At 44.3% G+C, this 21,688-nt stretch overlaps 1 long non-coding RNA gene across 1 annotated transcript in view; it reads left to right on the forward strand.

Moving 5' to 3' along the window:
* Positions 1–21,688, forward strand: part of LOC148114490 (uncharacterized) — a 53,157-nt gene that overhangs the window by 27,017 nt on the left and 4,452 nt on the right. The window contains exon 2 of the long non-coding RNA XR_015732951.1: positions 8,584–8,809. This is a non-coding gene — a long non-coding RNA (uncharacterized LOC148114490). The remainder of the gene's footprint in view (positions 1–8,583; positions 8,810–21,688) is intronic.

The raw sequence follows: 21,688 nt of genomic DNA on the forward strand, positions 1-21,688 counted from the left end.
GTTTTCAGAAGATCATGAAAATGATAAAATAGAAAATTGCAATAGACTTAAAACTCCAGATCCAGAAGCATCAGACCTGAAAAAAGATATTTCATATGTAAAAATGTGTATTCCAACTCTTATTAATCCATTCTTCTGCCTTGGCTGTTTCCCTTGAAAATTGATGCTCTGTGAATCATTCCAATGCAGTAAAAAACAATATGTAGTCTTTTCTAAAAAAATAATAATAATAAGTATTATAGTGTTGTTTTCTCCTATGTTCAATCTCAACTTTTATTTCCTGCTTCTCCTTAAAAGCTGCACTCTTAAAAGTTAGCAGCTTTCTGCTCCATTTGTAAGAAAACATTCAATTCACAATAAACCATTATTCCCTGGGGATGAAAAATCTAAGAAGGAATGTAATGATCTTCCCTGTTTTCCTCTGTACTGGAGGGGGGCGGGTTCTAGAATAATTATGTAAAATAATGATCCAAGCCCCTCCCCTTATATAAAGAGGGTGGACCTTCAGTCATAGAAGAGCCGCGGTGGCGCAGTGGTTAGAGTGCTACTTCTGCTGACTGCTGCCTGCCTGCAATTTGGCAGTTCGAATCTCACCAGGCTCAAGGTTGACTCAGCCTTCCGTCCTTCCGAGGTCGGTAAAACGAGGACCCAGATTGTCAGGAGCAACAAGCTGATTCTGTAAACCGCTTAGAGAGGGCTGTAAAGCACTGGGAAGCAGTATATAAGTATAAATCTAAGCTGACTTTGTATAAAAAAGAACACCACTTAGGGGCCCCCCGAAAGCCCTACTAAGAAGGTATATACAAAAGTATGAAGGCTATTGCTTAACGTATTGTAAGCCGCCCTGAGTCTTCGGAGAAGGGCGGCATATAAATTGAACCAAATCAATCAATCAATCAATCAATCAATCAATCAATAAATAAATAAGTGCTATTGCTATATGGTGATGACCTTTGTCTTGATTCTTTGAGGTTTATTCTCAACTCAACTAGCTTTATTAAAGGTCTAGCTTTTACTGCAGGGTTTCCCAAGGCAACTTTAAGATGCATTCCCCAGACAGACCATTACTAAGAATGGAGATGAACCAGTATCTCCTCAATCTGAACCCTACCCTAAAACATATGAAGAACCATTGCAGGAATTGGGTAAGTCTAGTTCAATGAAAAGAAGGACTAGGGCAATGGTGAAATGTAAAATTTGTTACTACCGGTTCTGTGGGCATGGCTTAATGGGGGTGTAATGTGACTGGGTGGGCATGGCCAACTTTTTTTTAAAAAAAAACTTTTAAAAGCATTTTTTCTACAACCCCTTCGGCCAAAGAGGTTGTAGAAAAAATGCTTTTAAAAGTAAAAAAAAAAACCTCTGATGATCGCGCGGCTCAGCTGGGCATGGAGGGGGAGCAGGGATTTTTGCTATCGGTTCTCCGAACCACCCACTGCCATCGCTACCGGATCGGGTGATCAGGTCCGAACCGGGAGCATTTCACCCCTGGACTAGGGGAGACATGATAGCAGTGTTCCAATATCTCAGGGGCTGCTACAAAGAAGAGGGAGTCAAGCTATTCTCCAAAGCACCTGAGGGTAGAACAAGAAGCTATTGCTGAATGCACTGTAAGCCGCCCTGAGTCTCCGGAGAAGGGCGGCATATAAATAAAAAAAAAAAAAAAAAAGAAGCAATGGATGGAAACTGATCAAGGAGAGAAGCAACCTAGAAATAAGGAGAAATTTCCTGACAGTGAGAACAATTAACCAGTGGAACAACTTGCCTCCAGATGTTGTGGGTGCTCCAACATTGGAGGTTTTTAAGAAGAGATTGGAGAGTCAGTGGTGGTATTTAGCCGGTTCGGACCAGTTCGGGCAAACTGGTAGTGGCGACCTGTGTGTGGGCACCCACCGGTCACCTGCCCTGGCACTATGCCATCCTATTGAGCCACGTTTTCTAAGCTGTGTGCATGTGTGCAAGCCACGCACTAGAGCAAAGCACATGCGTGGAAGGCTACGTGGATGCGTGGAAGGCAGGCGCGCTCACATTTTCGGTGCACGGAGAACTGGTGATAAAATTATGTGAAACCCATTTTGTGGGTTATTATGTAAAGCCATTTGTCCAGAATTGGTAGAAGGTCTCCTGCTTGAGCAGGGAGTTGGATTAGAAGACCTCCAAGGTCCCTTCCAACTCTGTAACCCCGTTATTAATTAAAAGGTTCACATGAAAAGTAATAGAGGGAATTACTGCTTAGATCAGTGATGGCTAACCTTTTTGCCATCACGTGCCAAAAGCGGAGGGAGCATGGGGGGGTCATGTCTGCGCATGCCCACACCCATAATTCAAACTGCCCTGCCCCCCGTGCATGCGCACAGTACCCGCCCTGCTCCCCACACTTTTGGCACGCGATGGCACAGTGGGCCAGATAGGCCCATTTTTCCCCCTCCCCAGGCTCCAGAGGCTTTCTTGGAGTCTGGGGAGGGCAAAAACAACCTTCCCTACCTCCCCAGAGGCTCTCCGGAGGCCAGAAACAGCCCGTTTCCCAACTTCCAGTGGGACTGGAAGGCCCGAAAATCAGCTTGCTGGAGCTCACATGCGCACTAGAGCTGAGTTAGGGCAACACTCGCATGCCCACCTGTGTGCCACCTGTGGCACGTGTGCCATCGGTTCGCCATCATGGGTCTAGATCCTGGAGACATCTGTGTTTTCATTTACTAGGCAACCAGTGCTGCATATTGTACAGTATTGTACAATACAGGTAGACCTCGACTTATGACCGCACTTGAACCCCACATTTCTGTGCCCATAGGGAATTCTGGGAGTTGAAATCCATTCATCTTCAGGTAGCCAAAGCTTGAGAAATACTGTTTAGATGTAGTTCAATAAATCAGCTCAGTCTCTGTAGAGTTTTAATTTAAGAGTTTAAGAGCCTTGCTGGTACAGTGGTCTAAGCACCCTGTTATTAACACAGCTGCCTGCAATTTACTGCTGGTTCGAATCTCCCCAGGCTCAAGGTTGACTCAGCCTTCCATCCTTTCAAAGGTAGGTGAAATGAGGACCCAGTTTGTGGGGGCAATAAGCTGACTTTGTATAAATATACAAAAGTATGAAGGCTATTGCTTAACGCATTGTAAGCCGCCCTGAATCTCCGGAGAAGGGCGGCATATAAATCAAATTAAAAAAAAAAAAAAGTTTCATCGGAACCAGAAGGCGCAAGAGCTGAAACCAGAAAACCAGGTTTTCAAAACGCAACTTTTTGACACGGGTCCCATTGGAACGTACCTAAGATAAATTGGTCGCATACTGATTAATCGTGGCCAGTTCAATGTTTTAGTCCTCCTCCTCATCTCTACATTTTTTTTTTCATGTGGTTTGCCAAAATACCCATGCCTGCTCAAGACAGAGGACGGAGGGGGACTCTAAGCCTTCAGCCAATAGGTTCAAGTCACCCAGCCAATCACAGAATAGAAAAAGTAGGGGGTGGGGGATATTTGCAAGTTGAGGCAGACAGCCAAGGGGAACCAGCTGTTCACGCTGCAGAATCCATAAGCAAGATTAATTCCTTCCCGCTATCCCATGTGATAGGATGAATCTTCTTCGTCATAAGTCCTCCATAAATGACCTGATCAGAGACTTAGTTTATGAACACGTAGTGGGCTAGTCCTTTCCTTTCCTTTCCTTTCCTTTCCTTTCCTTTCCTTTCCTTTCCTTTCCTTTCCTTTCCTTTCCTTTCCTTTCCTTTCTTCCCCTCCCTCCCCTCCCTCTTCCTCTTCCTTTCCTTTCTTCCCCTCCCTCCCCTCCCTCTTCCTCTTCCTTTCCTTTCTTCCCCTCCTTCTCCTCCCTCTTCCTCTTCCTTTCCTTCCTTTCCTTTCCTTTCCTTTCCTTTCTTCCCCTCCCTCCCCTCCCTCTTCCTCTTCCTCTTCCTTTCCTTTCTTCCCCTCCCTCTCCTCCCTCTTCCTTTCCTTTCTTCCCCTCCCTCCCCTCCCTCTTCCTCTTCCTCTTCCTTTCCTTTCTTCCCCTCCCTCTCCTCCCTCTTCCTTTCCTTTCCTTTCCTTTCCTTTCCTTTCCTTTCATTCCTTTTCCCTTCCTTGTTTCCCTTCCCTTCCCCTTTCCTTTCCTTTCCTTTCCTTTCTTTTTTCCCCTCCCTTCCCTCTCTCTTCCTCTTCCTTTCCTTTCTTCCCCTCCCTCTCCTCCATCTTCCTCTTCCTCTTCCTTTCCTTTCCTTTCATTCCTTTTTCCCTTCCTTGTTTCCGTTCCCCTTTCCTTTCCTTTCCTTTCCTTTCCTTTCCTTTCCTTTTTCCCTTCCTTGTTTCCTTTCCTCTTTCCTTTCCTATCTGTCTTTTCCCTTCCCTTCCCTGCCCTCTTCTCTCCTTTCCCCGTCCCCTGCCCCTTCCCCTTCCCTCCCCCTTCCGTTCCCTCCTTTTCCTTTCCTTCCATCTCTTCCCTTCCCTTCTTTGTTTCCTTTCCTTGTTCCCTTCCCCCTTTTCCCTTCTAGTTTGTGTGTGTGCGTGCGCACACAGAAACTACTGCTTATTTGCCGGTATTCATTTAAATAAGTATATACAGACTTTAGATTGCACATCTCTCACAACACCATCATGACACCAGGCAAGGTGCTGATGACTAAATTCTCCCTATTAAAAATTGATTTGAAACTCTATGAATAGCAACCATCAATCATAAAGAGATGATTGGCGCTGACGAGCTCAGGCTGCTTGAAAAGACAACTTGTGGAGGGAAAGAGCTGTCAATTGCTTAGGGCCAAGGTGTTAGCGTTAGTTGTGGTTGGTTCCATTGAAACTCAGTATCACTGCCAGGGTTCCAAGTAATAATCCCATAGCAAGCAAAACTCCGAGGCAGATGAATTCCTCAAAGGATGACTTTATTGGAAGTATCACATTGACACAAATATGGTGAAAACTGACTGAAGACTCCCACAGTTTTCGAATAGAATAGAACAGAACAGAACAGAACAGAACAGAACAGAATATCAGAATTGGAAGGGACCTTGGAGGTCTTCTAGTCCAACTCCCTGCTTAGGCAGGAAACCCTACACCACTTCAGACAAATGGTTATCCAACCTCTTCTTAAAAACTTCCAGTGTTGGAGCATTCACAACTTCTGGAGGAAAGTTGTTCCACTGATTAATTGTTCTAAGTGTCAGGAAATGAGCCGAGGTGGTTAGGGTGCAGTACTGCAGCTACTTCAGCTGACTGCTAGTTCAGCAGATCAGCGGATCAAATCTCACCGGCTCAAGGTTGACTCAGCCTTCCATTCTTCCGAGGTGGGTAAAATGAGGACCCAGATTGTTAGGGGGCAATATGCTATTTAGTATACTGTCTTTGGTGTAACCCACCCAGAGTCCTTGGAGAGTGGGTGGCATAGAAATATGACTAATAAAAATAAAAAAATAAATAAATTTCTCCTTTGTTCTAAGTTGCTTCTCTCCTTGATTAGTTTCCACTCATTGCTTCTTGTCCTGCCCTCAGGTGCTTTGGAGAATTGCTTGACTCCCTCTTCTTTGTGGCAGCCCCTGAGATATTGGAAGACTGCTATCATGTCTCCCCTGGTCCTTCTTTTCATTGAATCAGACAACCAATTCCTGCAACTGTTCTTTGTATGTTTTAGCCTCCAGTCCCCTCATCATCTTTGTTGTTTTTCTCTGCACTATTTCTAGAGTCTCAACATTTTTTAAAAATTGTGGCGACCAAAACTGAACCCAATATTCCAAGTGTGGCCTTACCAAGGCCTGATAAAGTGGTATTAACACTTCACGTGATCTTGATTCTAATCCTCTGTTTATGCAGCCTAGAACTGTGTTGGCTTTTTTGGCAGCTGCTGCACACTGCTGACCTAATTAAAAGTAAAAAAAAAAAAAATTCTCTTCCTCAAAACAACCAGTCACATGGTCCAATCATGGTGTGGTCTGACAACTAGGTAGCATCACTCCACCTTCCTCCAACCAGGTGTGAGAATGTCCTTGATTCCCAAGAGAAAGTATATTGTTTTGGCTACAAAATCCCCTCTATCTCAAATCCCCCCTCCTTATCCCTCAAGCTCCAATACTGAAGCGGTAAAAAATGGCTTCGGTCAGGTCAGTTCAGGGTTCACATCAGTGGTGGGTTTCAAAGTTTTTTACTACTGGTTCTGTGGGTGTGGCTTGGTGGGTGTGGCTTGGTGGGCATGGGAGGGGAAGGATACTGTAAAATCCCCATTCCCTCCCCACTCCAGGGGAAGGTTACTGCAAAATCCCCATTTCCTCCCGATCAGCTGGGACTCGGGAGGCAGAGAATAGATGGGGGCGGGGCCAGTCAGAACTTTTACTACCGGTTCTCCAAACTACTCAAAATTTCTGCTACTGGTTCTCCAGAACTGGTCAGAACCTGCTGAAACCCACCTCTGGTTCACATATTGCCAACCAACCCAGGGGTGGGTTCTACTTACCTTTACTACTGGTTCGCAACAGGCCCGCGTGCGCGTGCTCACTTCGCTCGCGCAGAAGCATTTTGATGGCATCGGGGTCGGTGGGCGGAGCCTCCTGCCAGTTTTACTACCGGTTCTATAGAACCGGGGGCAATCAACCACTGAACCAACCTCATAAATGGATAATAAACAGTGAACTTTTTTCTTCCTTGCATTGAACTGTAGCACAGAGATTTACCCAGTTTTTTTTGTTGCTTTTTTATTTTGCTGTTTGTTTTTTTTCACCAGATCCTCAGCCCATATCCGAAGTAGTCTTAAGCATCAATCCTCAACTTACAAAATTTCTGTTGCTAAGCGAGACATTTTTTAAGTGATTTTTGCCCCATTTTACGACCTTTCTCGCCACAACAATTCGTTTAGTGACCATTCAGTTACAACAGGGCAAAAACTCACTTAACAAATGTCTCACTATGCAACAAAAATTTGTGGCCATAAGTTGAGGACTACCTTGTAGAAGACAGACAGCTATCTCAAGAATGGTTCGATATGGATTCCTGAATAAGCAGCGAGTTGAAATCGATGTATCCAGTCCTTTTCTTGTGCTGTCCATCTATCATTCTTATACGCTTCCATAAACGTTAAGAGCAAAATCTTCTAGTACTTGTTCATCAGATCAAGTGAGGTACTAATACTACTCTATAAAGCCCTAGTAAGACCAGACCTAGAATAATGCATCTAGTTTTGGTCACCACACTATAAAAAAGATGTTGAGACTCTAGAAAAAGTGCAGAGAAGATGATTAAGGGACTAGAGACTAAAACATATGAAGAACAGTTACAGGAACTGGGCATGACTAATCTAAAGAAGTGAAGGACCAGGGGAGACATGATAGCAGTGTCCCAATACTTGAGGGGCTGCTACAGAGAGGAGGGGGATCAAACTATTTTCCAAAACACCTGAAGGCCAGACAAGGAATAATGGATGGAAACTGATCAAGGGGAGATTCAACCTAGAAATGAGGAGGAACTTTCTGACAGTGAGAACAATCAACCAATGGAACAGAATTTGCCTTCAGAAGTAGGGGGGACTTCATCACTGGAAGCTTTCAAGAAGAGACTGGACGGCCATCTGTCAGAAATGGTGTAAGGCAGAGATGGCTAACCTTTTTGCCATTGCGTGCCAAAAGCGGGGGAGCACGGAGGGGGGGTGTCACGCGCACGTGCCCACACCCATAATTATATGCACCCCGCCCCTGCGCATGCGTGTGGCCCCCCCCTGCGCTCCCCCTGCTTTTGGCACGCGATGGCATGGTGGGCCCAGTAGGCCTGTTTTTTCCTCTCCCCAGGCTCCAGAGCCTCTCTAGGAGCCTGGAGAGGTCGAAAATGGCCTTCCCCACCCCTCTGGAGGGTAGAAATGGCCCGTTTGCCAGCTTCTGGTGTGACCGGAAATCGGCAAACGGGCTGTTTCTGGCCTCTGGAGGGCCTCCAATGGAGTGGGGAAGGCCGTTTTTGCCCTCCCCAGGCTCCTAGAGAGACTCTAGAACCTGAGAAGAGAAAAAAAACGGGCCTTCCCCACGCCTCCAGGCCCTCCAGAGGCAGGAAACAGCCTGTTTCCCTACTTCTGGTGGACCCAGAAAGCCTGAAAATTAGTTGGCTGGCACGCACATACGTGCCGGAGCTGAGCTCACGTGCCCACTGATATGGCTCCGCATGCCACCTCTTGCTGGCTGGGTGTGGCCATAGTGGGCATGGCCTAGTCGGCCTTCTGCACCACGGTGGGGGAGGGGCATTTTTGCTCTCCCTGGGTTCTGGAGGCTTTCCTCAAGCCTCTTGGAGGGCGAAAATGGCCTCCCCAGGCTCCAGAGGCCCTCTGGAGGCTGGAAATGGCCCATTTCCGGCCTTCCCAAACTTCCGGTAGGCCCATTTTTCGTCCTTCCCGAGCCTCTGTGTGCGCCCTGTACTTACCTGCATCCAAAACGGGCTGTGTGGTGACTCCTGGAAGGGGGTGGGGTGGGGTGGGAGTGGCCAGCCAGGAGTGGGATTTGGGGGTTCTCCAAATTGCACAGAATCTTAGCTAGAGGTTCTCCCGAACCCCTGCGAACCCCCAGCAACCCACCCCTGAACTAGATGACTTATAAGATCCCTTCCGACTATTATTTTGTTCTGTTCTATATTTCAGAAAGATTCCCGAGCACAGAGAGAGAGAGATTGGTTCCATGCAAGTCTTCCTTTTTAAAACTTACAAGTTGAGGAAATTTGCATTCAAGTGGCCCACCTGATGGAAATTTACATGTGAAAGAAGGAAAGAGCAGTGATTTCCCTTCAATTTTAGAAATGGGTTGCGGCAATTTATGCTAACCATTGTGCCAGTTTTAGGAAAGGTTGGGTGAAAAGCCGCTGCGAGGGTAAGAAAATTATGCCATTTTCTTCAAGCTTTATTTTAAAAATGCTCAGGAGAATCCAGTGGACTAGGTTAATTGGGTATGTCTAATTTAATGAAAAGAAGGAGCAGGGGGTGAGATGATAGCAGTGTTTGACAGGCTGTCACAGAGAGGAGGGGGTCAACTTATTCTCCAAAGCACCTGAGGGCAGGACAAGAAGTAACGGATGGAAAATCATTAAAGAGAGATGCAACCTAGAACTAAGGAGAAATTTCCTGACTGAGAATGATTAATCTGCCTTCAGAAGTTGTGGATGCTCCCTCACTGGAGGTTTTTAAGAAGAGATGAGACAACCATTTGACTGAAATGATAGAAGGTTTCCTGTCAGAATAGGGCAGTGTTTCTCAACCTTGGTAGCTTGAAGATGGGTGGACTTCAACTCCCAGAATCCCCCAGCCAGCGCTGCTGGCTGGGGGATTCTGGGAGTTGAAGTCCACCCATCTTCAACCTTCCAAGGTTGAGAAACACTGGAAGAGGGGGTTGGACTAGAAGACCTCCAAGGTCCCTTCCAACTCTGCTTTTCTGTTAGTGTAGGCCAGAGCCCTTTGCGCACATGCTCATCAGGGCCACGGCCAGGAAGAGGAGCTACCCAGGGGGCATGGAAAATGGAAGACCAGCTCTTCTGGTTTCCGGCGGTGCCACACGGGCAAAGGCCAGCTGATCATTGTGTGTGCATGCGTGTCAGAAACCCGGAAGAGGAACGGGCGACGCCGCGCGTGCCAGGTAACATAGCTCCCCATGCCACTTCGGGCACGCGTGCCATAGGTTCGCCATCATGGGTGTAGGCAGTAAAACTAATAGGGACTTTTAGACAGTCATGTATCTGTACTTAGACTACATAATGGGAGAGATCAATCAGGTTGATAATTGTTGAAAACCAGGGTTTAGTTATAAGTACTTTGGTCTCTCTCTCTCTCTCTCTCTCTCCCTCTCCCTCCCTCCCTCCTTCCCTCCCTCTCTCTCCCCCTCTCCGTCCCTCCCTCCCTTCCTCCCTCTCTCACTCTCCCTCCCTCTCCCTCTCCCTCTCTCTCTCTCCCTCCCTCTCCCTCTCTTCCCCTTCTCCCTCTCTCCCTCTCCCTCTCTCCCCCTCTCCCTCCCTCTCTCTCCTTCCCTCCCGCTCTCTCCCCCCCTCTCCGTCCCTCCCTCCCTTCCTCCCTCTCTCTCCCTCCCTCTCCCTCTCTTCCCCTTCTCCCTCTCTCTCTCCCTCCCTCTCCCTCTCTTCCCCTTCTCCCTCTCTCCCTCTCCCTCTTTCCCCCTCTCCCTCCCTCTCTCTCCTTCCCTCCCGCTCTCTCTCCCCCTCGCCGTCCCTCCCTCCCTTCCTCCCTCTCTCTCTCTCCCTCTCCCTCCCTCTCCCTCTCTTCCCCTTCTCCCCCTCTCTCTCCCTCTCTCTCTCCCTCCCTCTCCCTCTCTTCCCCTTCTCCCTCTCCCTCTCTCCACCTCTCCCTCCCTCTCTCTCCTTCCCTCCCGCTCTCTCTCCCCCTCTCCGTCCCTCCCTCCCTTCCTCCCCCCCTCTTTCCCTCTCTCTCCCTTTCTTCCCCTTCTCCCTCTCTCTTTCTCTCTCACTCTCCCTCTCCCTCCCTCTCTCCCCCTCTCCCTCTCTCCCCTCTCCCTCCTTCCCTCTCTCTCCCCCCCCTCTCTCCCCTACTTCTGGGCCACTTCTTTTAAGATGGCAAACTTAACTATGTATGTGTATATCCTGAAGAAGTTAACAATTTCCATGGCCGTAGGGCTGGCTTAACGCATCTAGTTTGTGTCAATCCAAGTACAGTACGGTGACATGAGAAGCCCTTGAGTTCCATTATCTCACTGTGAGTGTTATTGGAAATTGATACAGGCAGGAATGAAAAATGACATGCCCCACTAGACGCTTTTGTAAAGGTCACGATAATCTCACTGACACAATAGTGCCATTTTGAAGAAGGCGGTGTCGACTTAATCCAATCTGAATTTCTATTAAGCATCCCATGTAAAACCTTTAGTGCAGGGTGGGGAAATCTGGGAGTTGGGAGTCCACAGGTTTAGAAACAATGGATGGAAACTAATCCAGGAGAGAAGCAACCTGGAATTAAGGAGAAACATCCTAACAGTGAGGACAATTAGCCAGTGGAACAGCTTGCCACCAGAAGTTGTGGGTGCTTTATCACTGGAGGTTTTTAAGAAGGGACTGGACAGTCACTTGTCTGAAATGGTATAGGATCTCCTGCTTGAGCAGGGAGCTGGACTAGAAGACCTCCAAGATCCCTTCCAGCTATATGCCGATGTCTCCAACATTGGTTAAGTGAATTACTATAATTGTTAAGTTGGTAATATGGTTGTTAAGTGAATCTGGCTTCCCCATTGATTTTGCTATTGGACATGTGGTGGCTCGAAGGCTTAATGAAGTTGGATGTGCTGAGCAATTACCAGCACTCCAGTGTCTATGGAGATTCTCAGTCATCTAGATCGTGGTTGTCCCAAAGGTGCTTTTTTCAAGAGGCAACCGGACTTTCTGGTTTTTCTTTGAAGACGTTTCGCTTCTCATCCAAGAAGCTTCTTCAGCTCTGACTGGATGGAGGGGAATGGAAGGATTTATAGTCCTTGCAGACAGCTGGTCATTTGCATTCTTTTTAGAGAGTCGTTGAGGCCACTTGGAGGTTTATCTGTGTCCTCAGGGGATCATAAAAGAAAGAGGGTCAGAGGCTATCTATGTCAAAATTGAACAGCTCTCTCTCAACAGAGGCGGGGGGAGAGACGACATCCTCTATCTCCGGCTACAACACATTCCTTTCAATCAGTTCCAAGAAGGCTCCACACCCATTTGCACCACTCAGGTGACCCTGAGAACACAAATAAACCTCCAGGTGGCCTCAATGACTCTCTAAAAGGATGCAAATGACCAGCTGTCTGCAAGGAGTATATAAATCCTTCCATTCCCCACCATTCAGTCAGAGCTGAAGAAGTGTTTTGTCTCCAACCACACGCACACACACCAACAGACGTTCAAGAGTTAAAGACCAAACCAGCCAGCAAAATCCTTTTCCTTATGATAACGGAACTTGGCAACAACCTAGTGGCTGCCTGCCAAGAGTTTATTATTTACGAAGAGGAGAGATAACTTCTCCCCACTTCTGATACATCAAAAGAAACAGCTCAATAATTACGGAGTTAATCAAGTCCAGAGATAATCCAGCAAAGTCTATAGCAAAAGTCCAGCAATGCAGAATGGCATGGAAGCTTTCAGCTTTGTTCGTCACAAGTTTGACTGGCCACCATGCTCCCTTTTATATCCTGTGGGGTGTGGTCCAGTGACTCAGCCTAATCTTGGGCATGCCTTTTCTTCTGTTACGCGTGTTTATCTCTGCGACGCTGGCGTGGATCCAGCCAAGACTCATTACCCTCATCACTGTCCATCTGTGGCTGCGTGGACGTGCTTGGCCCTGGCCCTATCTCTTGCCCTTTGGCGGACACCGAAGGCATTGCCAAAGAGGAGGGTCCTGGAGAGGGAGGCCTTGCCAACTCCTCTCCTTCACTCTCAGAATCCTCTCCTGCTGATGACACAGGCTCAGGTAATGGAGCCACAACAAGAAGCTTCTTGGAGGAGAAGCGAAACGTCTTCAAGGAAAAAAAACAAAAATCCAATTGCCTTTTGAAAAAAAGGCACCTTTGGGACAACCAGGACCTGGATGACTGAGAATCTCCATAGACATTTACCCGTTCCTTCCTCGCATTCGGAATCACTTTTGAAAAGTTGCAAATACCTGCATTGTCATGTACTTCTTAACCATGCTCAAAAACGCCTTTAACTGAAAGCTTTACTGTGTGAGACAAATAACAACGTATTTTGCAAATGACAGGGTACTTATAACTTTGGATGCTTTCTAGAGATGGATCATGCTGTTTGGATAGCTGGTATTGAAATGGATCAACTCTTTTGCTGGGGTCCAGCGGAGGTTGATTGGTATAATTCTGCTTGCCGCTATATCATTGCATCACTCCAAAGTGTTAGCAATGAACAATTTGCATCTACATTTAGGTGCCAATGGTTGAATGCAAGTAGTCCTTGACTTACAACTGCAACTGAACCTAAAATTTCCTATTGCTAAGCAAGACCATTGTTAAGTGAGTTGCGCCTCCTTTTACGAACTTTCTCATCACAATTATGGAGTGAATCACTGCAATTGAATAATGTGCATAAGCACATTAATAATAAGCCAATCTGGCTCCCTCTATTGACTTTGCTTGTCGGAAGCCGGCTGGGAAGGTTAAAATCAGGGGTGAAATGCTCTCGGTTTGGACCGGATCGCCCGGTCCAGTAGCAATGGAGGTGGGTGGTTCAGAGAACCGGTAGCAAAAATCCCTGTCCCCCCCCCCAATTGCCCAGCTGAGCCGCGCAATCATCAGAGGCTTTTTTTTTTATTTTTAAAAGCATTTTTTCTACAACCTCTTTGGTTGAAAAAAATGCTTTTAAAAGTAAAAAAAAAAAAAGCCTCTGATGATCGCACGGCTCAGCTGGGATCATCAGAGGTTTTTAAAAGCATTTTTTCTACAACCTCTTCGGCCGAAGAGGTTATAGAAAAAATGCTTTTAAAAGGAAAAAAAGCCTCTGCCGATCAGGCAAGTCAGCTGGGATTGTCAGAGGCTTTTAAAAGCATTTTTTCTACAACCTCTTCAGCCAAAGAGGTTATAGAAAAAATGCTTTTAAAAGGAAAAAAAAGCTTCTGCTGATCAGGCAAGTCAGCTGGGATCGTCAGAGGCTTTAAAAGCATTTTTTTTCAGCCAAAGAGGTTGTAGAAAAAATGGTTTTAAAGTAAAAAAAAAAAAATGTTGGCCACGCCCACTCAGTCATATTACCCCCCCACACACACACCAAGCCACGCCCACAGAACAGGTAGTAACAAATTTTACATTTCACCACTGTTTAAAATGGTGATCGCATGACCCTGGGACAGTGCAACTGCCATAAGTACACTTTGATTATTACTTCCTAAAATGACTTGTACCCAGACAACACACTGTTCAGCTGAAGTTGGAATTTTTACATGTTATAAAATAAAATAAAAACTTATTACAAAAAATAATAAAAGTATATACAAAATAAACAGAATAAAAGTTTGTTCAAGCTAGAATCAAAGCATGTTATTAAATTCTCAGCAGTCCATGGTTTTCCCACTGTCGTTTAGCAGAACATTGGATTTGCCAGGAGAAAGAAAGAAATTTATAAATACCTGGCATCGACTGTCATTATTGCGTTTCTCGAAAAAAGAGAAACAGGAATAGCTCTACCTAAGTAGAAAATTATTCAAATGGGGAAGAAAAGCTCTAATAATTAGGAGATAATTGTTTGAAATCTTATTCAACCAAATTAGGCAGAGTAATTGTTATCCATAAAAATATTTAAGCTTTTTTAAAAAATGTTGTGGCCCGCCAGTGGCCAGCAGAGCTGGCAGAAGATTCGGACAGTGAGGAGGTTGGAGAAGAACGTGGGCCGGTCCTGGAGTCTGGGGAAGGCTCGGATGAAGGCTCTGAGTCGAAAGTAGAGAGGGGGCCAAGGCCATCTGGTAGTTCTTTGCTGCCTCCGGAGTCTCCGGAGTCTGACATCAGTGAGGCAGAAGAACAGCAGGAGCCTGTTCCCAGTGTGCTCATGCGCAGAGCTGCCAGAAGACAGGAACAATTAAGAAAACAGGGTCGACTTGGGAGTAAGGCTTGGAGATGATGGGCCCCTCCCATAAGACATAAAAGAGAAGCAAACGGGACGTGAGCTTTTGCAGGAAGCAATTAGTTCATCTGGTCGATTCAAGATTTGAACATTCTGTTTGTGACTGTGCCAAGTTTGGCCTTGCCCTGCGTCTGGAAATTAGCTCTTTGGCAGCGTTCCATGTGAGATAGGTGGGTGTTGATAACCTTCCTCTGAAAGACTGTTTACCAAGCCTTGCGGACTGTAAATGAAAGTAATTTACAGCCGTATGAATTAAAGAGGTTTGCCGGGACTAAGTTTGTGCTGTTTAATTTCTAAGGAAGCCTAGGTCAGAACACCAGTATGGAAGGGGCTGGTGGAGAAGATCATAATATTTGTGATGTTGCAGAATATAGATAGTCCTCGACTTACGACCACAATTGAGCCCAAACTTTCTGTTGCTAAGTGAGACAGTTGTTAATGAGTTTTGCCCCATTTTACAACCTTTCTTGCCACAGTTGTTAAGTGAATCATGGCAGTTGTTTAATTGGTTAAGACAGTGTTTAAGCGGATGTGGCTTCCCTATTGACTTTGCTTGTCAGATAGTCACAAAAAGTGATCACATGACCCCGGAACACTGCAACTGTCATAAATATGAACCAGTTGTTAAGATGTTAAGTGAATCACTACAGTTGATAAGTTAGTAACAAGGTTGTTAAGTGAATCAGCCTTCCCCATTGGTTTTCCTTGTCGGAAGGTCTCAAAAAGGGATCACATGACCTTGGGACACTGCAACTGTCATAAATATGAGTCAGTTGCCAAGCATCTGAATTTTGATCACATGTGTCATGCCCCCATCAGAGTCTGAATCTGAGGGGGAAGTCGAACAGCTGACAGAGAGCGGGAGAGTGGCTCCGTTGGCTGTGGAGGAAACTGGGGAAGGGCAAAGTCAGGCTGGGCAGAGCAGGGGAGAGGTAGAACAAGGGAGAGGGGGTTAAAATGAAGACCAAGGCCCATCCCCTCCTCATCCTAGGGCATGCAGGGAAGAACAGAGAAGAGAGCAACTTGGGTTGCGTGGCTTATGAGGGAGGAAAGGGCCCCGATTCCCTTCACAAGGCACACCTGGGGATGGAGTTTAAAGGAGAGGCAAATGGGAGGTTGTCGGGAACAAACACTGAGTTCATCTCGTGTTAACTGCTTTATCTGAGTTCCTGGCATCCTCCCAACTGGTTTGATTTACTGCCGTGCTACTTCACTTCTGGAACTCCTTATCTTGCTTGCCCTGCCATATTAATTATCTTATCTTGCCTTGTTGGATTTATAGTTGGAGGTTTTCAGTTTATAACGCTTGGACTGGAGTATTTTCAGCCAAAGGCTGTTACAGGTTTGTGGGAGAGTTTTTCTCCAGACCGGAGAGTCTGGAGAGTAAAAGCGATGTTGGGGGCAAAGTTGGAGTTAATAAAGGGACTCATACTTATTCTCTGGCTGTGTTACCTTTGTGCCACACCCCAGGTCATCACAACATGACCAAGGGGATGCTGCAAAAGTCATAAGTGTGAAAATTGGTCATAAGTCACATTTTTCAATGCTGTTGTTAGTCAAGGATTATTCGTACACAAAAGTAGATGATTTACACTTTTCAAAAAGTCTTTTCTGTACATTAATTATTCTTGAACTTTCAGATGTGGAAGAGAAGGAAAAGAAGTAGGAAGTGCGAATTTTGAAAATAATTTTATTTTTTTCTTTATTTAGGTATGAGTGGTCCAGTACTCCTAAAGAAGAACAGAATGACGCCAAAAATAATATATAAGAAAAGGATAACATTTAGCTTCATATTTATTTTTTAAAAAAAACCAACATTCTTCCATCAGAGATTAGCTAGTGTAGTAGGCATATATTTAAATAGCAACTTGGTCTTTGAAGAGATTGAAAATGTTTGCTTAAATAGAAAGGTCATGATTTACTGTCTAAAATGTTTAATAAGTGTTTGGTAAATCTTTTTTATTTTGTTTCTCCTCCCCTGCAAAAAAATAAATGTTACAAATCTTAAAGTAGCCTAAATTTAAAAAAACAAAAACATTTGTGCATCACTTTAGCCTAATCTAAACAATTGAATAAAAAATAATCTAATCTGTTAAATGTTATCCTAATCTGATCAATGGAAATTAATCCCAAAGGTGCTTTTTCAAGAGGCAACTGGACTTTTTGGTTTTTCTTTGAAGACGTTTCGCTTCTCATCCAAGAAGCCTCTTCAGCTCTGCTCTTCAATTATGAAATTGAGAGCTGAAGAAGCTTCTTAGATGAGAAGTGAAATGTCTTCAAAGAAAAACCAGAAAGTCTAGTGACCTCTTGAAAAAGCACTTCTGGGACAACCATGACCTGGATGATTGAGAATCTCCATTGATAATGGAAATTATTATTTTTTTTTTCATAAAAATGTTGCTCCTGTGACTTCAATGGAGATAAATAGTTTGTTTTCTACAAGCGATGGAATTAAATGTCTGGAACAAATGGGTAACTGACGAAGAAGCAGAAAATTATTTACTAACAGAATATTCATTGAAAAGGAAAGTTCTAAATAGCTCGTGTTGCACATCCAAAGTGCCACCAAATAAAACAAAAAGTAATGTTTTGATTTCCCCTACAGGCTCCCTCTTTTTCCTAATTTTCCCAAATTTTATTTGACAACATGATTTAATATAAAGATCATTTGCATCAGAGACAGCAAGAGATGACAGCAGGTATGGAGGAGGGTGTGATCTCCATTTTTATTTTCTTTGACATGTCCTTGTGTTTCTTAGATCTTAATTAATCATTTTATCTCTCTCTTTAGGTGTGTATTTGCAATGATGTTTTTTTTCAGTTGCAGCCCTCCAATTAAGTTAATTACTATTTTTAAATATCACACAGAGTCGCCACAGTATTAGATGGATATCGGCTCCTTCGTTTCATCAAGTCAGTTGGAAACTTAATGGAGATATTCTCATAAATATGGTGAATGCCAGCCATTGTCAGTTTGTTTGCAGTTTAACATATTGGCTCAAATCAGCCCTGTTTCTTAATAGGAGGACAGAGGGATGGAGGGAGGGCTGGATAGATAGATAGATAGATATAGAGATAGATGGATGGGTGGGTGGGTGGGTGAGTGGACGGAGGGGGGGAGAGCTGGATAGAGATAGATAGATAGATAGATAGATAGATAGATAGATAGATAGATAGATAGATATAGATAGATGGATGGATGGGTGGATGGGTGGACGGAGGGGGGAGAGCTGGATAGATAGATAGAGATGAGATAGACAGATAGAAATAGATAGAGATAGATAGATGATATAGATAGAGGTAGATAGAGATAGATAGATGATAGAGATAGATAGGTAGGTAGATAGATAGATAGAAATAGAGATAGATAGATAGATAGATAGATAGATAGATAGATAGATAGATAGATAGATAGATAGATAACAGATAGAGATAGATAGGTAGATACATAGATGATAGATAGATAAATGATAGATAGATACAGTAGGTAGGTAGGTAGGTAGGTAGGTAGGTAGGTAGGTAGGTAGGTAGATAGATAGATAGATAGATAGATAGATAGATAGATAGATAGATAGATAGATAGATAGATCTCTGCTGTTGCCCCCACCTTATGGAACTTTATCCCTCCAGAGGTGAGATGCCCCCCCCTCCTGAGCTTCTCTAAAGATGTGAAAATGTGGCTCTGCTGCCTTCTTGGGGCTCACAGGGGAGAACACAGCTGTGGGGCTGGTTAACCCTCTGAAAGCTTTCCCCTGCCTTTTAATTAACTTTTAACATTGGTTTCTAATCATCCTGGCCTCTTTTTAAATTCTATATACTATTTTTCTGTTCTAATACAGACAGCTCTTGACCTACAACAGTTCATTTAATGACTGTTCAAGGTTATAACGGCCCTGAAAAAGTGACTTATGACCATTTTTCTCACTTCCGACCGTTGCAGCATCCCCTTGGCAACTGACTCCTATTTATGACGGTTGCAGTGTTCCAAGGACATGCGATGCCCTTTTGAGACCTTCCGACAAGCAAAGTCAATGGGGAAGGCCAGATTCACTTAACAACCGGGTTACTAACTTAACAACTGCAACGATTCACTTAACGACTGTGTCAAAAAGGTTGTAAAATGGAGCAAAACTCACTTAACACACGTCTCACTTAGAACATAAGTTTGGGGCTCAATTGTGGTCGTATCTCGAAGACTACCTGTATTTTATGTGCACACCGCCCAAGGTCCTTGTCTGAGACAGATGGGCAGTTTGAAAATTCATTAAATAAAATAAAATCAGAAAGATCTAATCCAGCAACCTTTCAGGACTAACCTGTCTTTTTCAGTATCCCATCCAGAGGTGGGTTTCAGCAGGTTCTGACCAGTTCTGGAGAACCGGTAGTGGAAATTTTGAATAGTTCGGAGAACCAGTAGTAAAAATTCTGATTGGCCCTGCCCCTATCTATTCTCTGCCTCCCAAGTCCCAGTTGATCGGGAGGAAATGGGGATTTTGAAGTAACCTTCCCCTGCCATGCCCATCAAGGCACGCCCACCAAGCCATGCCACGCCCACCAAGCCACACCCTCAGAACCTCCAGTAAAAACTTTTTGAAACCCACCACTGATCCCATCAATTGTGTTCCTGTTTCATCCCTGACGTCATGGATCTGACCTTTGATGGACATCTTTTGTTGTCCTGTGCTAATTAGCTTTGTGCTAATTAAATGTGAACTCAAAACCGCGACAATAAAGCAGGCAGGCTCTGAAGTGGAAAGGAGCCATTGATCGGCAGCTCCGAAACACGTTAAATAATAAGCACAGAGTGTTTCCTGTTCCAGTTTAAGGAACACACTGGTGTGTTTTCACTGGAGACTCTGTGGCTCTTGAAAAATTGCTTAAATTAGCGAGAGACCGAATGCATCAGCCTTGCTCGGTGCCAACATACAAGACAGCTGATAATGTCATTAGCGTGCTGAGGTCAAAACTGTCGGCTCCAGTAAACCATCTCTAATCTGCCATGAACTCCTGTCATTGCAAATGGGAATTGAATTTATCATCTGAACAAATTAATTGCTTTGAAATAATGTCATCGGTAACCTGGTTGTACAATATATTTGTTGGGTGGTTGTCCATTTTTTTTTTTTTGCAGGGTTTACACAGAGGTAGTGTCAGATGTAAATGCCTTATTCTCCAATGTGTAAATAATGTATATATGGAACATCAGAGGTTAACTTATTCTTTGGACTTTAATGTATTCATAACTTACCACTCCCATTCCTAGCTCCACCCCTTGTATATATAAGGAGCCACCCTCACCATTCTCGCTGCTTCTACCTTGAATATTCGGTGAATATAGAATGCCTATCATAATTAAAAAGAAATATATTTAAAGCTCTAACTCCTATTATCTTTATTGAGTCTGATCCTGAAAATATTGCAACAAGCTGGTAGCAGAGGATGGTTAATTGACTCAATAAGTAATTAAAAATGTCCAAGAAAGATAGGCCCAACACCAGGGCCTACAGCAAAGAAATAGAAACTGATCAAGAGATGATCAACGAATCCACCAATGCGATTTCGAGAGAATCCGAAGAATACACCACTGAAGAAGAAGAACTAATGAGTGAAAATAATGACCAGAAAGAAATCGAAATAGAAAATAACGAACTCAGGTCAGAGATATTAAAGATACTAAAAAGTCAAAAGAATGATGAAAGTCTCATCGCGGACCTCCAGGAGATGCTGAAGAACAGCGGAGCAGCGAGAGAGAAAAACGTCATTAAAGAAAAACCCAAAGATCAAAAAACCGTAAGTGAGATGACTAATGAGAAAATAGTTGTTAAAAAGAAAAGATGTGATCCCGCGCGAAATTTTGAATGGCAGCCATCTTGGTTTCAACGAACTTCAAAAGAGAATGGAGCAGAGCCAATCAAAACGCTCAGTTCAAAATTTCTGGCGCGAAAAACACTATCAGACGAAGAAAGTGAGAAAGAAGTCTCAAACTCTTCAGATGATCCAAAATCAGAAAGTGAAGACGATTTAACAAAATCTCAAGTAAAATCAGCAATGAAAACGCTTTTTGCTGCTTTTGGGCCAAGACTGAAAATTACCAAGACATCTACGAAGAAGCAAGAAATCAAACCGGCGACTCAAGACCTGCACGCTCCCATCCTGATTTCGAAAGCGACAACGCCCGAGCCCAGAGAGCCATGCCGATTTCGCCCTACACCACAGACAAGATCGAATACCAACGCACACAAAAAGAAGAAAAGAACCGTCGCCACCACCAGAACCCCAAAAACCGAGCCAGAGACCGACTCATCTGAGGAGGAGCGGATCGAGAGAGCTGAAAGGGAGAGAACCTTCCACGACGCCACCAAAGAAGAAATGAGCAACGCGCATGTGCGAAACTACGTAGACGACCCAGAAGGACTTGAACTGGCCAGAGAACCGCGCAGACTCATTGCAAGCATCCCAATGCCGTTCTGTAATTTCCTGCACTTGAGAGATCACGGACTGCCCCAGGTTGTAAGTAATGGACAGAATAACGTAGGTAACTTACCCAGTGACTTCCCAAAACTTAGAATTGATGGCATTAATTTACAAGAGTGGTATCAACAGCTTCAGGTTATTTTCATGAAAGAAAATTTACTATTCTTTATAACTAGCCCTCCAAGAAGACCTTGGACTTTAAAAATAGATTGTTTACATCATAGAGCATTTTTCATAATAATATCTAGCGTGTCTCCTGCAATGTATCATAGCATCAAACCAAACCTAACTGTATCAGAAATAATTCAATGCATGTTTAATCTATTTCACAGCGATAGCGTAGCTACAACCACAAGAATGTCTAAGGATTTCTTTTCCTCTAGAGTAAAACCAGGGGTTTCTATAAGTGAGCATTTGATAAATCTAAACAAAATAAGAGCTGAGCTACAATTGAGGGGGGAAGTGATTTCAGATCAAACAATGAAAAGTGTTATTATCAATTCACTTGATCCATCATGGGATAGCTTTATGTCACACCTAGATACCATTAATTTGGGATATTTATCCATAGAAAGTCTATCTAACAAATTGATAGCAGAAGACAATTCAAGAAAAAATCGATCCAGTAACCAAACAGACCACAAACCTTTTAGGAAAGTAGTCTTTCAAGATAA

This window comes from Pantherophis guttatus, chromosome 3, assembly GCF_059756535.1.
Source record: "Pantherophis guttatus breed Tessera chromosome 3, ASM5975653v1, whole genome shotgun sequence".
In the NCBI taxonomy this organism is placed as follows: Eukaryota; Metazoa; Chordata; class Lepidosauria; order Squamata; family Colubridae; genus Pantherophis; species Pantherophis guttatus.